Raw genomic sequence first — 14,897 nt, forward strand, 5'->3', positions numbered from 1 at the left:
TCTCGAGTCCCATAACCTCTCCCAAAAAGTTGCCAAGAACTCAGTTGTGAGACTCTCCTCCTGCCAATGAGGTGTTGCAGCACGGCGAGCCTCTCTCTGTGCTGCACGTATGTGACGTCCAAGTCGAACAGTGTACTGAAAGAAAGGGACACTTGGGTGGTATGCAGAAGAGAAAGGGTCCCTCCAAAGCCCTTCTCCAGGATCCCACTGTACTCGTGCCAGTGGACAACTCTCCCAGGCCCACAGTCTCCAGTGTCCAGTCTCAAGAGCTGCTGGGTCAGGATCGATGACACAAGTCCTCCCACAGATGCTCACCACCCGGATCCTCTGAAAACAACACTTTGCCACTTGCGGGGCCTCTACTGCAACTCGCTGTAAGCGTCCCTCACCCTGTAACTCAGAAAATAGGGAGGGTATAGTCTCTGAACAAGCCCGAAGTGAGCTGAGAACCTTCAGTCGCGTGAAGGATCCCATCCATCTGGGCGCTGCTGGCTCGAGAGGTGTGAGCCACTCAATTGGTACTCCCTCTTAGATGTCCTAGCACATGCTTGCACCCCTCTCATGCCTTGTAGAGCTGAAAGCCCTGCAGCTCCTCTGACAAGCTTGAAAACTGTAACCAGTCACCTAAAGAGTGTGTTGGACCCGTTGCCATGGGACCCCAGGAAACATGACGCCGACTACCAACCAAGTGGCCTCTGTGAGTGCTAACTATGGGGTTCCAAACAAGGGGTTATCTCAGGCGCCCCTCTGTGCAAGTAGGCTGACGTTGCTCCAGGCCTCATCGCAGGTGCTTGCAAGATCGAAGCAAACTCACAGCGAAGCAGTCCTCTAGTCTCCTGCTCAAGCCAACTCTGCGCATCTCTGTGAAAATCCATCTAGTCGAAGGTCGCCAGGGGCCTCCAGCTTGAGGCACCCTAGCACGAAGCCGCTGTAGCAAGAACTCCTTCTAGGGCTCCTCACCTGGAAGAAGTCCTCTGACGATGAACATCCCAAGAAGGGCTCTACTCTGCTGTTTTGGGTCTATGATCCCAAACCCTCCTTGAGAACAAGGAAGAGTGATGACCTGCCAAGCCACTTTGGCCCAGGGTATCTGAGTGTCACGCCCTGACCAAAGGAGGTTCCTGATTAGCCTCTCTACGTGGCTGATACAAGAACTCGAGAAGATCCAGCAAGAAGTGATACGACACGTGGTTGGCCACTACAACTCTGTCTGCCTGAGAGAGTCGTGCTGAGCTCCAATGTAACAACTTCCTCCTGATAAACAGGAGGAGGGGAGCAATCTGCTGCTCGGGAGACAAGTCAAAACCAACCTGACAGCCCAAGTACCAAACTGCAGTCCTTGGGGGAATCCACCTGAAACCCTCACTTGGCATCCAATCGGACATAGGAGCACTACCAACCGAGAAAGCCACTGTCTTTCTTCAGTTGATCAGTGCGCCAGATGCACAACTGAAGGTCTCTAGAGCCTGCTCACACTTGTGAAGGTTGGCCTCCTGGCCATCCAAGTACAAGGCTGAGTGGTCTTCAAACTCTGTGTCCAGTAGCTCATCTCCCCGAATAGGAAGTGCTAAGCCCTGCCAACCAACCTGTTGTGACACCAAAAACATGCTCATCGCCTCAGCATACAACAGAAAGAGGAAGGGGGCAAGAGGGCAGCCTTGTGACCGAACGTGTGAGCATGAAACGATCACCTCTACCTCCTGACAAAAGTACGTAACTGTGTGCCCGTCTGTACAAAGCTGACACCCCTCTGATCCAAGCATCTGAGAAGCCCATCCTACATAGAGTGCCCTCCAGAAAATCCCTGTCAACTCTATAGTAGGCCTTGTCAAAATTGAGAAGAAGAATCACTAGATCCTCACCACGGAGCCGCGCTAGGACAGAAGCCTCCCAAAAAGTAAAGATGTTCTCAAGGATACTACGCTCCTTGACAAAACCTGTCCGAGTCCCATGTATAAGTCTCTCTAGAAGTGGCTGAATCCTCAAACTCAGAGCCTTGAAAATAATTTTGTAGATTGTGTTGAGGATGGTGATGTTGCGCCACTGTCGAATCTCATCCAAGGAGCCACCCTCCTTGGGAATGAGGTAGATCAGGCCCTCGCTCATGCTGTAAGGCATCTCTCCTGTGTGCAAGATGTACTGAAAAGCACTACAGAGATCTCGGCCAAGCAAGTCTCAGTGCTCTAAGAAAAAACTGGGAGTCAAGCCATCCTCACTTGGACAGCTACCATGGGGGAGTGCACTAAGAGCCGTGTGCAACTCCTCAAGCTGAAGTGGCAGCTCAAACCTCTGGCGCATCTCCTTAGTCACAAGACAAGGCATCTGCGTCCACACCTGCTCTTTGCATGCATCCTGACGCTCTGACTGAGGCTCTGCTGACAGTAAGTCGTGGTAAAAGTCAGTAGCAATTGCACGCATGTCCTCTGGCTCAGAAGCAACTGACCCGTCGGGCCTCCTCAACTTACTAACCTTGGCATGCGTATGCCGAGGTCCCATTCCTCAAAGAAAGCACCAGTCACTCTGTCACCCACTGACGTCCACTGAGATGCCTGTCTATGCAAAGCAAACTCATGGCACTGCTCCTCTGTGCTAACAAGCTCCTGGCGAGCCTGCTGTAATTGCTCCTCCAACCAAGGACTGTCTGGATGCTGCTCCTGCATCCTTTGCAAGGAAGCAATGCCCTGTCGGAGACATTGCTGCTCCTCTCTTGCTGCAGCCAGGAGAGCCAAAGACTCCTGAAGAAAGAATCAATTAAGCTGAGCTAGTCCTGAGGCCACTATGTCAGCAGAAGAATCCTGCATGTCTAAGCTCTCTATCTAAAGATCCTCCACTCGTTCTCTGAGTGTAGAGTCCAGAAAGACCCTCTTAGGGATGCGAAGCATCGTGCTTCCCCTCCTCTGCCTATCTGCCATTGTGAGGATCACTGGTGCATGGTCCGAGAAGAAAGTCCCTGCCAAAATGCCAACTGTCCCACCCGAGTCATAGAAGCGGTCACTAGTGTAGAAGCGATCTATCTGTGATAGATTTACTCCTCTACTCTGTGGTCCGACGAGAGAAGGCCAGGGTGTCTGGGGGCCTCACAAAGCTAGAATGCTGCCACACATCCGAAACCCTCAGGGTCATACAAAACCTCTCCCAAGCTGTCAGCTCAACTCCATGCACAGTAGCATGGCTACCACCAATCCTGTCAGAGAGGTCCTCAAACATGTGGAAGTCACTTCCTATGCACCACTGCTCTGCCTGCGGCAGAGACCAACAATCTGTGACCGATCCTGTCAGAGGGGTCCTCCAACATGTTGAAGTCACTCCCTATGCACCACTGCTCTTCCTGTGGCAGAGACCAACAATCTGTGACCAAAACTCTGCTCGTGGTGCACTCACTACATTGGGCGCATAGATGTTCAGGAAGCCCACAAGGCAACACTGAACGTGCATAGTGATCCACTGAGCCCTGCCTGGCACAATAATCTCTCTGCCCACAATGGCCTGCTGCAAAGAATCCGCAATAGTCATACATACCCCACCATGGATGCCTCCAGGTCCAAAAGCAGTTGACCAAAAAGTATCATATCGTCCACGCAAAAGCTGACCACAACGTCCAATGTGGCTCTCACACAGATGATGCTCCTGTAGCATAAGGAGGTCAATCTCTCCTCCCACAAGGCATCGCTGAAGCTCCTGACGCAGTCGGCCCCTCTGATGTTGAAACTGGGGGCCACCTAATCCCTGCACGTTCCATGAGACGATCCTCATGGGGAGTGAGAGAGAACAGATACTGCCGCAGCAGCTAAACGTGCTATCTTCGAGGTTGGCTTGGATGGGGAGTAATCCGCATCCGAGCGTCCTCTAGATAGGCGTGACTGCAAAGTGTGCTTGGCCCAAGCCCAAGTAGACCGAGCCGTGCGTAAAGCAACCTCCTCTGTCCAGAAGTCCTCTTGAATGTGTACATGGCGGGCACTGCGTATCAACAAAGAAGTGAACCACAATGTGTCTACATCCTGCTGCATCTGGAGGGGTCACAGCAAACTTGGCCAATGGCCAAAGAGTCTGAAGCATGTCTGTAACTCCTAGGTCTCCCATGTGGTGAGAGAACTCTATGGCTTGTGTCTGTAGCCACTCCAACACTGAGTCGAAAGTCCACTCAGTCTGGTCTCTACCGCAAAGGGGAAAAGAGAAGCCAACTGCTGAGTGCAAGGCCTCTATCCCCCTAGCTGCAAGGAACAAAACATGAACCCTGAAGCAGGCTGCCTCAAGGTCTGATGAGGAGTCGCTGAGAAAGCGTGTAAAGTCGTAGGCAAAGAAGTCCCATCGACGCCGACTGTCGAAGCTCGTCAGACCACAAGGGACTGCTGCAAAGGGAGACGTCTGCTCCAGAAGAGGGGGTCGCAAGAAAGGCTGTCCATCTCTCGCCAAGCGACTCGTGTCAAAGGCGCTGCCAAAGATCTCCTAGCAACCGAGGATGGCCCTACCCCTTGGGTCGACTGTGGTGTAGGAGCAGGGGGAGGGGGGGAGAAGAGGGGCGAGGAGGATCAACAAAGGTAGAGGGGCGAGGAGGAGAGGCGGGGGGAGAAGGAGGTCGGGGGGCTGAGGAGGAGGGGTGGAACTCGGGGGAGGGGGGGTTGTTGAGGGTGAAACTGAGGTGGAGAAATGAAATGTTATATTAACATCTTCAAAGGGCCAGAATGACCTATGAGAAAACTAATACAAAAGTGGTGAATCTGCTACAATGTCTGGGTACCTTAGTACGAAAGTACCAAGTGTGAAAGTAAATGTGAAAAAACTAAAGACAAAGTGGTGAATCTGCTACAATGTCTGGCTAGAATGCTTCTAATCCTTTGTTGTAGTCTCCTCCGGTGAAGTGTGCTTCTGCATCTTGGTCGTGGTCGTCTCGATTTCCTAAGCTCAATCGCTCTGTCAATTAGAGTGCCTTTGGTATGAATGTGGGTACTCCTTTGTGTTGGTTGCTGGCGTCTTGCTTCCCCTTCCACTCCTGCTTCTCTCGATCCGAAGAAATCTGTGATCTGCCTCTCAGGCTGTAGTGCTCTTTGTCTTCTCATTAGATTATCCCTGTGCCGATGTAGTTCCAGTAGGTACAAGCCTAAGCATCTTTGATCTTGGTATTGCATGATTCTATCTAGAGGTCCAATGCCTTCTCTAAAGAGGCAATGAAAACGCCCACGTATCTCATAGTATATTGTGCAGTGGTATATATAGTGTAATTTTGTCTCCGGCTCCATTCCGCATAACTTGCAAATTCTGCTCTCAGGTGGGATTCCCCTAAATCTGCCAAATTCAATTTCCAATTGGTGTGAGGATGTACGAATCTGACCAATAGCACATCTCAAACCATGAGATAGGTGGGTATCCATGTAACTCGGGCGAATCACAAATCCATCTTCAGATAGTTGTAGGAAGTTTTCTTTGTAGTCGGCCATCCTCATGCCCAATTCTTGTGTAGGGTCTACCCATGTCCTCTTAGTATCCAGCTGTATAAGATCTTGTCAGATGATTTTATTAATCTCCGTTTGTGTAATTGCCAGTGATGGAGCCTCAAGAGGGTATTGGAAGGGGGGGTAATCTTTCCATATTGAACCCGTGTCTCTGAAACCACGAAGACAGTTGCGCATACCAGCATGATGTATCCCCTTTCATTGCTAACTGTCAAGAGGATTCGAGGACCAATCTAGTATATCGGCAATTATTTGTATCCCACAAACCATGTATAAAAAACACTGATATGGTAAGAGCTTCAATTTCTATCGGAGGGGCAGCTAGTTCCGCTCGGATAATCGCGTGTGGTACGGAGGCCTTGGCTCTAATCATTCGGGAAATCATAGATACCAAAGGTCTCTCCATTGGCCAAAGTTTTGTTTGTGGTTCTTGAAACTGCACTCGTGAACACATCCTCTCCAACCCTCCTAGGGCCGCAGAGGCTCTGGATAATCTAGCATCCGTTGCTTTCTTAAGAGTAAACTTCTGTCTTGCAAATACCACACCAAGGTATGTGTATGCATCTGTGTACTCTACTATATCCTGGCCATATGAAAATGTAGGTGCCAATCTCCTAACCCACTGCGGTGTGGTGCTAAACACCATAACTTTGGTTTTACCCAAGTTTACCGAGAGTCCACTGTCCTCGCGAATTTATGTAATGCATCTAGTTGCCTTTGCATTCCATCTGGTGATTCTGCTATCAATACAATATCATCTGCATACAACAACAAAGGGATCCATGACCCTGCAAGTTGAGCACCTATGTCACCTTCTCTATCAATGTAATCTGATACCTCATCTATGTACATACCAAATAAAGTAGGGGATAGTGGGCATCCTTGCTTTACTCCAACGGTGGAATGAACAATGTTGGAATCCCCTTTTGGAGTACGTACATAACCAGTTACTGACGCGTATAAGTCCATGATCCCCCAAATAATCTCTTTGGGGACCCCTAACTCTTGCATCCTGCGCATCAATCTGGCCCTTGGTACTGTATCAAAAGCTTTCCGAAAATCCACAAAGCAACAATACATCCTTCTCCCGTTTGCTGTTCCTTCCTCAATAATGGATTTGAGCGTAATAATATGATCTAAAGTGGAATAACCCCTTCTGAATCCAGCTTGTCCTCTTGCCCTTATGCCCTCATTCTCTGCCCATCTACTCAATTTTTGTTCAAGAATGGATGCGTACAGTCAGGTCAAAGTGTGACCTACCATAATGGTACAGTAGTTCTCGGGTATGATAGGATCCCCTGACTTGAAAATAGGTACGATAGTAGATAATTTCCAAGGTTCAGGTAATCCTTCACACATGACCCGATTAAACAGACGAGCAAGGACTTCTGAAAGTAGATCCCTGGCATGGATCAGATGGTCTGCTACTAAACCATCATGATCCTATTCTCTTCTTGTCTTCATCTTATCAATGGCTTTTTCCACCATTTCCGTAGTAAAGAAAGTACTAGTAGCAGGGCATGGGTCTAGCGGATCTGGTAATGGAGGCTGTCCAGATACCATATATAATGATGTTACATATTGAGCCCAGATTTCAGGAGAAGTAATCGTCAGAGGCGGTGAGTGCTCGTGAAATAAGCGCCAGGCCTCATGTGAGTCTTGACTCAAGAAGAGCTGATATAAATCCTTCTCCAGTTTGGCTAAAAATACCCTTTTCTTGCGACGTACTATACGCCGAAGAGCAATCCGAGACTGCTTATATGTGATGATCCCAAGTGTAAGCTCTTTCTGGACCTGGGTTCTCGTCTCTCTGCATTCCTCGTCATACCAACTGTTTTGAGGCATGTTCCCAGATCCTCTCTTCTGATCAGGTTGAGTATGTGGGTATGCCTCTTGTGCTACTCCATGTAGTATCTCTGTTAATTGAGAAGTAATCTCCTCTACAGTATATACTAGCTCGGCTGTCCACATCCTATTATAGATCTTTTCCACATAGACTGAATCAGTTTCTGGCGTGAAAGTATATCTTGTGTGTGTCTTCTTCCTTTGTACTTGAGAGGCATTGTATTGGAAGGAGATTTATAAGGTCAATAGAGCATGATCCACTGCAATCCCAATTAGAGAGAGAGAGAGAGAGAGAGAGAGAGAGAGAGAGAGAGAGAGAGAGAGAGAGAGAGAGAGAGAGAGAGAGAGAGAGAGAGAGTGGCCGAGTTTCAATCCTAGATGACATTGGGTCGAAACCTTGGCATCCCTATTGGTATTTCTTTATATTGCCATAACAAGGTACAACTTTGTGGCTCTGCTGTGCTCTCCACGCGGTAGAATGTCAAAGAGAGCCCACAAGGGTTATTTTAAGATCCAAGGCCCATCCAAAAGCAATTGCATGAAAAGCAAAGTTTTAAAATTATGTGGTCCAAAATGTGGTGCCGCAAAAGTTGTCAGTCCGAAACCGTGGAATTCGGTACAACCTGCCAGCACAAAATCCGGGATGTCTGTACAGCATACCATGTGAACATATTTTATGCATAATTGGCTTGTGGAAGTTTTTTTAGGGGTTTAGGCCGCTTTGCCACTGATCTACAAGTTGTTAGGGGTATGATTTTTCATCCGAACCCCTAAGTCTTCAATTAGAGGTTTTAGGCCGCTTGGCCGACTCAGTAACTTTGAAAGTCTTCCTCTTCTTCTTCTTCTTCTTTTGCTAGGGTTTAGGCCCCTCGCCCGGGATGTGTAGGTTGGCTAGGGTTAGGATGAGGGAGTTGTAACCTCCTACGTCTTTAGTGGTTGACACATTAGCAATTTGTGAAATATCCCCCTCTTGAAAGGAGTGTAATTGTCCGTGATTATATCTTCAAAAAAACTCAAGTTTGATAAAATATCTGACCATGCTGATCTCTAAAGGGGTGTCTTGATGGACTAAAGCGACATACCTATGCAATCTCACCCAATCAGGAATATATTCAGTGACACGTCACAATGCCACATAGATGCTTACATATGGATGTTATAGGACATAAAGACATACAGCCATTGAGGAACAATTTCGTCGCAAATAACCTAAAAAGGTACAGGCCATGAGATATAGAGGCATGCTATTGCCAAACGCTCCCCAGAACGTGTCCTACTGCGCTTGGAGGTTCAAAGATTACAACTAAACGGATAGCAATTAATCTTCCTCCTCAGCCCTTTCAAATTTATCTGTTGGGTAAATGGCCTGACATACTCTAGGAGGTATCTACACTTTGCTCCATTGATGGTGGAAGCCAATCCCTTGGTGCGAGAGGTAAGGTGAGCTATTCCATGGACAAATCATCCATAAGTCGGTTAGTGCCCATGAGCTTCCCATTTTGTTTTCTCGGAACATGTCAAGAGGCTAGATGAGCCCGTCTTGTCCTCTCTAGCTTCCACCATATTAATATTTTCCATGGTGCATCGATCTCCTTCCAAACGCTTATTTCTCATATCCACCCAAATTTTGGCTGTTCCCTTGGCATCACAAGGGATGTATCTGTTAATAATGGTGAGATATTGCTCCGCCCACTTAATCCTCATGCCCAAGACTCCTCCTAAGGAATGATTCAACACCACTTGCAGTTCAAGATCGCTATTTATTATAGTTCGCTCCCCATTAATACCGAGTGGTCTCTCCTCGTAGAATGGGAGCTTTTTCGCTGCTGCTTGTTTTCTACAACTGGTGACATCCAAGTGATATTCTTGGATCACCCGGCAGTTTGTAATTGACTTTCTTATCTCGTCCTAAAACAGAGCACTCATTTTTACCGATTTGATTCCCTTCACATTTCCAAGATTGAATATGTAGTCCCTCAATCATTGAAACAGCTGGACAACTCAACTTGAAGAGAAACTTCCTCCATATTCTTCCTCTTGTTTTCTTCTGCCGTTTTGCTCAGATGAGAGCCTTCATCCTCTTTGCTGCCATTCATAGCCCTCGCCTGGTACCTCTAAGTTTGTGTGTTTTAATTGGATTAGCCCTTAGATGGTTATGGAAAGAAAACTTTAGTACTTCATTTATTTTGTTAATTTGGGCAAAAGAATTTTATGTTTAGATCTCTTGAGAGTCCTTAAATTTTTCTTTTGGTACGTAAGCTTGGGGGTCCACTAGGTAATCATGTGATTATACGACATGAATTCAACAGGAGGGGTTTTTTATTTTTCAAAATTTAAGCATTTAACGGAGGTACGTTAGTTAACGAGGTTTTTTTTTAATAAGAAATAGTGCTAATTCATCAAAGAAGAGGGGTCAATCAATTCTTGTCAACATTTTAACATAGAGGTTTTAAAAGATCCTTGCGAACACATAGAGTACTTCAGTATCTTTAAAGCTACAAAAAGTGGCTTTCTTTTTACAGAACTTGTTAAGTGCTACTCCCAATAATGCTTAACAGAATCATCTTCCAATTAATTAAATCGCTCCCGATTTTTGTGTCAAATGTCAGTGTTTTCCAGTTGTAATGCTGTAATGTGTAAAATTTCCGTCGATTTTTTGGCAAGACACTTAGAATCTAGTGTATATTTGAGATTTCAGCTGATTAAAATTGCATTAAAGGTTGTATATTGTAACCGCTACTCCCAACGAATTCAGAACACTGTAACGTCCCACACTATCTTACACTGGCATTTCAAATGGGATCTACGGTTGGGAGCATGTAAGGCATGCGATGCGGTGTGGTAAAGTTGGAAAACTTTGTAACTTTGGGCCTAAAAGTAAATTTGATGCACCACACCATCTTGAACCCATGACTTCCCATATCAAGCCCACTACACCCGCATGCAATTTGAAATGTAGATCAAGTCATAATGTAAGTGTAGGCAGATTGGTAACATTGGGGCAATTTTGTGATTTTGGCTCCACCCTTGATCCCCTATGAACATGCCCCTGGTGTATTAGAAGCTATGTTATGGCAGGTTTGTTTGAGTGGCTGTGATATATCAAGGCCTAGTTTCTATTCCATCGTAAATTATATGCCTTACAAATTAAGAGGCAGCAGATCAAAGCTTACTTGGATTGTTTCTGCAAGCTATTAAATAATTGAACTTGTTCCGTTCGAAACTAAAAAAGGAGACTAAATTTGGCATTTGAAAACAGTTTGTAGGGAAAGTTTGCGTAAGCCAAATTTGTATTCTACCAAAACAATGCTTTAAATGTTGAGATTCATGTACCAGAAGAACAAAGTAGTGATTAAGGGGTGGGGAAAGGTCATTCAGTGACCTTTCCCAGTAAAAACTGCGACCCCATGGCAACCGACGGGGAGCTGGGAGACATGGCGGCAGTGTTCGGGAAAACTGTGTCTCAGCTTAATATCGTGCCGTTTTGAATTTCAAAAATGTCGGTTGAAGGCAAGGGGAAAAGGAGAAATTCCGCTTGAAAATAGAGAAAATTAGTGTAAAAACCCAAAACATTAACCTACTTTTCTAAATTTCCTCTTGTAAAATTGAAGAAAGGGAATTTTGTATGTTTGGAGAAATGATTTTTCCCGAACAGTGCATGGCGGGTTTGTGGAAAGGGGACCTTTCCTGACCGACAAGGTGCAGGGGAGTTGGGCCAAGCATTGGTCTTTGACCACGATGCAGTGCAGTCTCGCAGCGCATGTACAGGCAGCAGAAATAGGCATAATATTCTGCTTGCTGAAGTGTCGTATGATGATTGGCAATCATTGCCATGCACATTATGGGTGTTGTATTGTCAAACATCGAACGGGCCTGGGCAGAAATTACGGTCAGGGCTAGAAAAATACATTTTTCCTAAGCGAAGAAAATAAGGGCAAACTTGGTTTTTAGGTCAAAATTTGAAGCTTTTGCCGGTAATTACACTAAAACTCTCGAAAATTTCTCGGTTTTCTTCAAGGCAAGCTCAAAATCTAACCGGGATTTTAGGATTTCAGCCGGTTAAAATACACTGGACCCCCGTTTTTTTCTAACACTGATTACGGTTAATAATGCCTAGTAAATGAACGGCACAGATCCCTTACCCCACGACCCTAGAGACTTCAAATCATTCTAAATTCCTCATTGAATGCTCATTAACTTATGGACGAGAGATTTTTTTATATCACTGATTATGGGTCAAATTATCGGATGTCAAACTTTGGAACGTGCAATGAAATTTGCAAAAAGATCAATTCTTTTTTTGATGCGCAAGCTGGTGTTGAAGTGATGCATAGCCAATCTTGACAAGGTTCTTCTTGCTCTGTGACAGCATGGGCAGTGGTAGCATGTGACAAGATGTTTGATGCTGGCTTTCTTGTGTTACCGTCTTGCCAAGGTGCTCGTTGCAAAGACCTATTAGTTATTGCAATTTTAACAAGTTAAATTTATATGGTTTTGTTTTAAACCGTGCTCATGTTATGATGATGAAAACGAATATGTTTTGCCAATTAGAAAGGCTATTCAACAGACTATATGGGTATATTTTTTGATCATTTAACAGACATGTTGATCGAACACTCGTGAAAATTTAGTATGAGTTACGACCAACTGATATTGTGCTAATTCTTTTTCTCTTCTGTGGTGTGTATACTTAATCAACTACCTTATTTTGTGTGACAGGATTCATCCCTAGAGTTATGACAGAAACTCAGTACAATCCTTGTATTGATGTGTGCTTTTGTGTTTTGACTGTGTGTGGTGTGGCTGTGTAGAACCATGTATTAGCTGACACCCACTATTGGGCACTAACATTGTTCGTGGGGATACCGTAGTATTTAGTTGATAGGCATGATGGGAATGCTGGTTATATAGTCTTGTAGATGACAACCACGAGTCTATACCTTGCACTCTAGTTTAAAGATAAATTTAGGCTTATCTTGATGTATGAAACCATCACGTTGGCATCTAAAAACACAGATTTGATTTGAATCAGTCTTTGATGTACTACCTGGAAGCAAGTTAAAAAAATTGAATTGTTCAAAGATTTTGTGGCATCTTGCCCTCCCCCCGTCCTCTTGCTGCAACCTCCCCTCCCTCACTCGTTGCGCTCACTTTACACCCTATCCTGTTGCGCGAACCTTCTCTTTCTCCCTCTTACACCAGTGCTGCCCTTGGTTGGTTGTTATAGCGCCCTCTTACACCAGCGCTACCCCTGCAGGAAGCGGCTTGCTTGGTTGCTCTAGTGCTCTGTGAGACTAGCTCCTCATGTTTGCAAGCACCACCTTGTTCTTCGAGAAGCAAGTCCGTTAGCTTGCATTCACCCACATGCACTTTTGCCTGCAGACAACGGGCTATTGTTCGAGAAAGCCTTTTTCTTGTTGCGCTCACAACTTGTGCAGAATCATCCTCCAGTTCACTTACTTCTACGAATAAGGCCATGAATGCAACTTTCTATAACTTGCTTTGAGCATTTGGTATTTGCATTTGGTATGTGTTGTGAGCATTTGCTTGCAAAGTATAGCCTTTCAAGCTACAAAAGAGGCATAAAGAATTTTCTTTTATTGTCAGACATGGTTCCTTCGAACATTGTTGGATTATGAAAATAACTAAATTGCACTCATGTCTTCTAGAGGGAGTGGTGAGTTGGTGGTTTTTCTTCAAAAGTGGCATATTGAAGGTTACATTCGTTGAGGCCACACCTTCCTGACCCTATATGTTTATAATATTTTTTCTAGGGCTTAGCTTTACGGCTCTCAAAAACTAGATCCCCAAGGGGGATGATATATGCAACAAAAAGACTATTGAGTATGCCATGAAGGGTTTTGAGGTTGGTGTGTGTGTTTGTGTGTGAGAGAGAGAGGCCCTTCACCACCCACAATATGTTGGAATTAGGGTTGTAGAGAAACACACAGCTTGGAGAAGACGAAGGAAGCTCAAGGCGCACAATAGAGTGTATACTTGGTGTGCAATGGAAAGATAGATAGCCCTAGAGTGATGGGCGTATATACAATGCACGGGGAAAAAAACTCCTAAAGAGGGAAAAAATGCCCCGACGGTCCTAGTGTGTTCACACACATCACTACCACATGTATATGGTAAAAAATTCCCCCTGAGTGATGCGGTGAACGAGAACTGGCACATGAGTAAAGGGAAGTGCCATGCCCTGAGGACAAGATCAGTCCACAAAGGGGAGTAAGCCCAAAGCTTTGCGGAAAGATTCAAGCTTCTCACGAGACAATGCCTTTGTGAAAAGATCTGCAAGGTGGTCCTGTGTTGGCACATAAGCCAAGCTGATCTCTCCTGCTGAGAGCCTCTCCTTGACATAGTGGTAATGCACCTCAATGTTCTTTGTGCGAGCATGAAAAACTGGGTTCCTCGCAACTGCCAATGCGCTCTGATTGTCAGTGTAGATAGTGTTGGCAGTGTCCTGTCCAACACCCAAATCAGCCATAAGGCGTCTGAGCCATACACACTCAACCGTAGTTGTGAAGATTGCCCTGTACTCAGCCTCACAACTCGAAGTGGGCATAGTAGGTTGCTTCTTGCTAACCATGATATACATGAACTCGAAGTGGGCATAGTAGGTTGCTTCTTGCTCAACCATGATATACATGAACTGCGAAGCATGAAACAAAAACCACTTGTGGACACTCGCGTGTCAAAACAACCAGCCCAATCTGAGTCCGAAAAAGCATGTAAGTCTGGCGGCAATGATCCCCCCTTGGGATAACACAAGCCAAGATGTAAAGTGCCACTAAGGTAGCGGAAAATCCTCTTGACATCCTGCCAATGCTTAGACCCTGGGCTATGCATAAATCTGTTGGTCTGTGAGTGCAAACTGAATATCTAGCCTCGTATTGCATACATAAATGAGGCATCAAACAGCAGTTTGGTAAAGAGTGACATCAGCAGGATCGCCAGCATCATGTAGACTCAATTTCAAATCTGTTTCCATGGGAGTGGCAATAGGTTTGCAATCCTCAAGTCCAAACTTACATAGCAATGTCTCTATGTAACTTTTCTGACACAAGGCAATACCACCATCACAATGCTTAAACTGTATACCCAAGTAATGATGCAACAATCCCAAATCTTTCATCTTGAAAGTAGCATTTAAATCATCCTTAAATTCAGCAATATGTCTCTCATTTGGTCCAGTGGTCAGCAAATCATCGACATAAAGAACCACAATGAGAAGCACATCATCCTCACGCTTTACATAGAATGTGCTTTCTGTTGGGCTATTACGAAAGCCTCGATTGACCAAATGAGTGTCAGCTTTCTCATACCAAGCACGAGGAGATTGCTTCAACCCATACAAAGCCTTCTTACATCTGCACACTTTGTCCTCTTGTCCTTTTATGACAAAACCGCGAGGCTGCGTTACATAAACTTCCTCAAATATGTCACCATTCAAGAAAGCAATAACAATGTCTGATTGATGTACATCCCAACCAAAATGAATTGCCAATGCACATAGAAAACGCACAGTGGTCATACGACAAGTGGGAGCAAAAGTCTCTTCATAATCTATGCCTTTTTGCTGTGCATAACCCTTTGCAA

At 45.4% G+C, this 14,897-nt stretch overlaps 1 long non-coding RNA gene across 1 annotated transcript in view; it reads left to right on the plus strand.

The window, feature by feature from the left end:
* Window positions 1-11,916, plus strand: part of LOC147450554 (uncharacterized) — a 94,318-nt gene extending 82,402 nt beyond the window's left edge. Inside the window, exon 4 of the long non-coding RNA XR_015189284.1 lies at window positions 11,665-11,916. This is a non-coding gene — a long non-coding RNA (uncharacterized LOC147450554). The remainder of the gene's footprint in view (window positions 1-11,664) is intronic.
* The last annotated feature ends 2,981 nt before the right edge of the window (window positions 11,917-14,897 follow it).

The sequence above is a fragment of the Adiantum capillus-veneris genome, chromosome 9 (assembly GCF_014529385.1).
Source record: "Adiantum capillus-veneris isolate H3 chromosome 9, ASM1452938v2, whole genome shotgun sequence".
Taxonomy (NCBI): Eukaryota; Viridiplantae; Streptophyta; class Polypodiopsida; order Polypodiales; family Pteridaceae; genus Adiantum; species Adiantum capillus-veneris.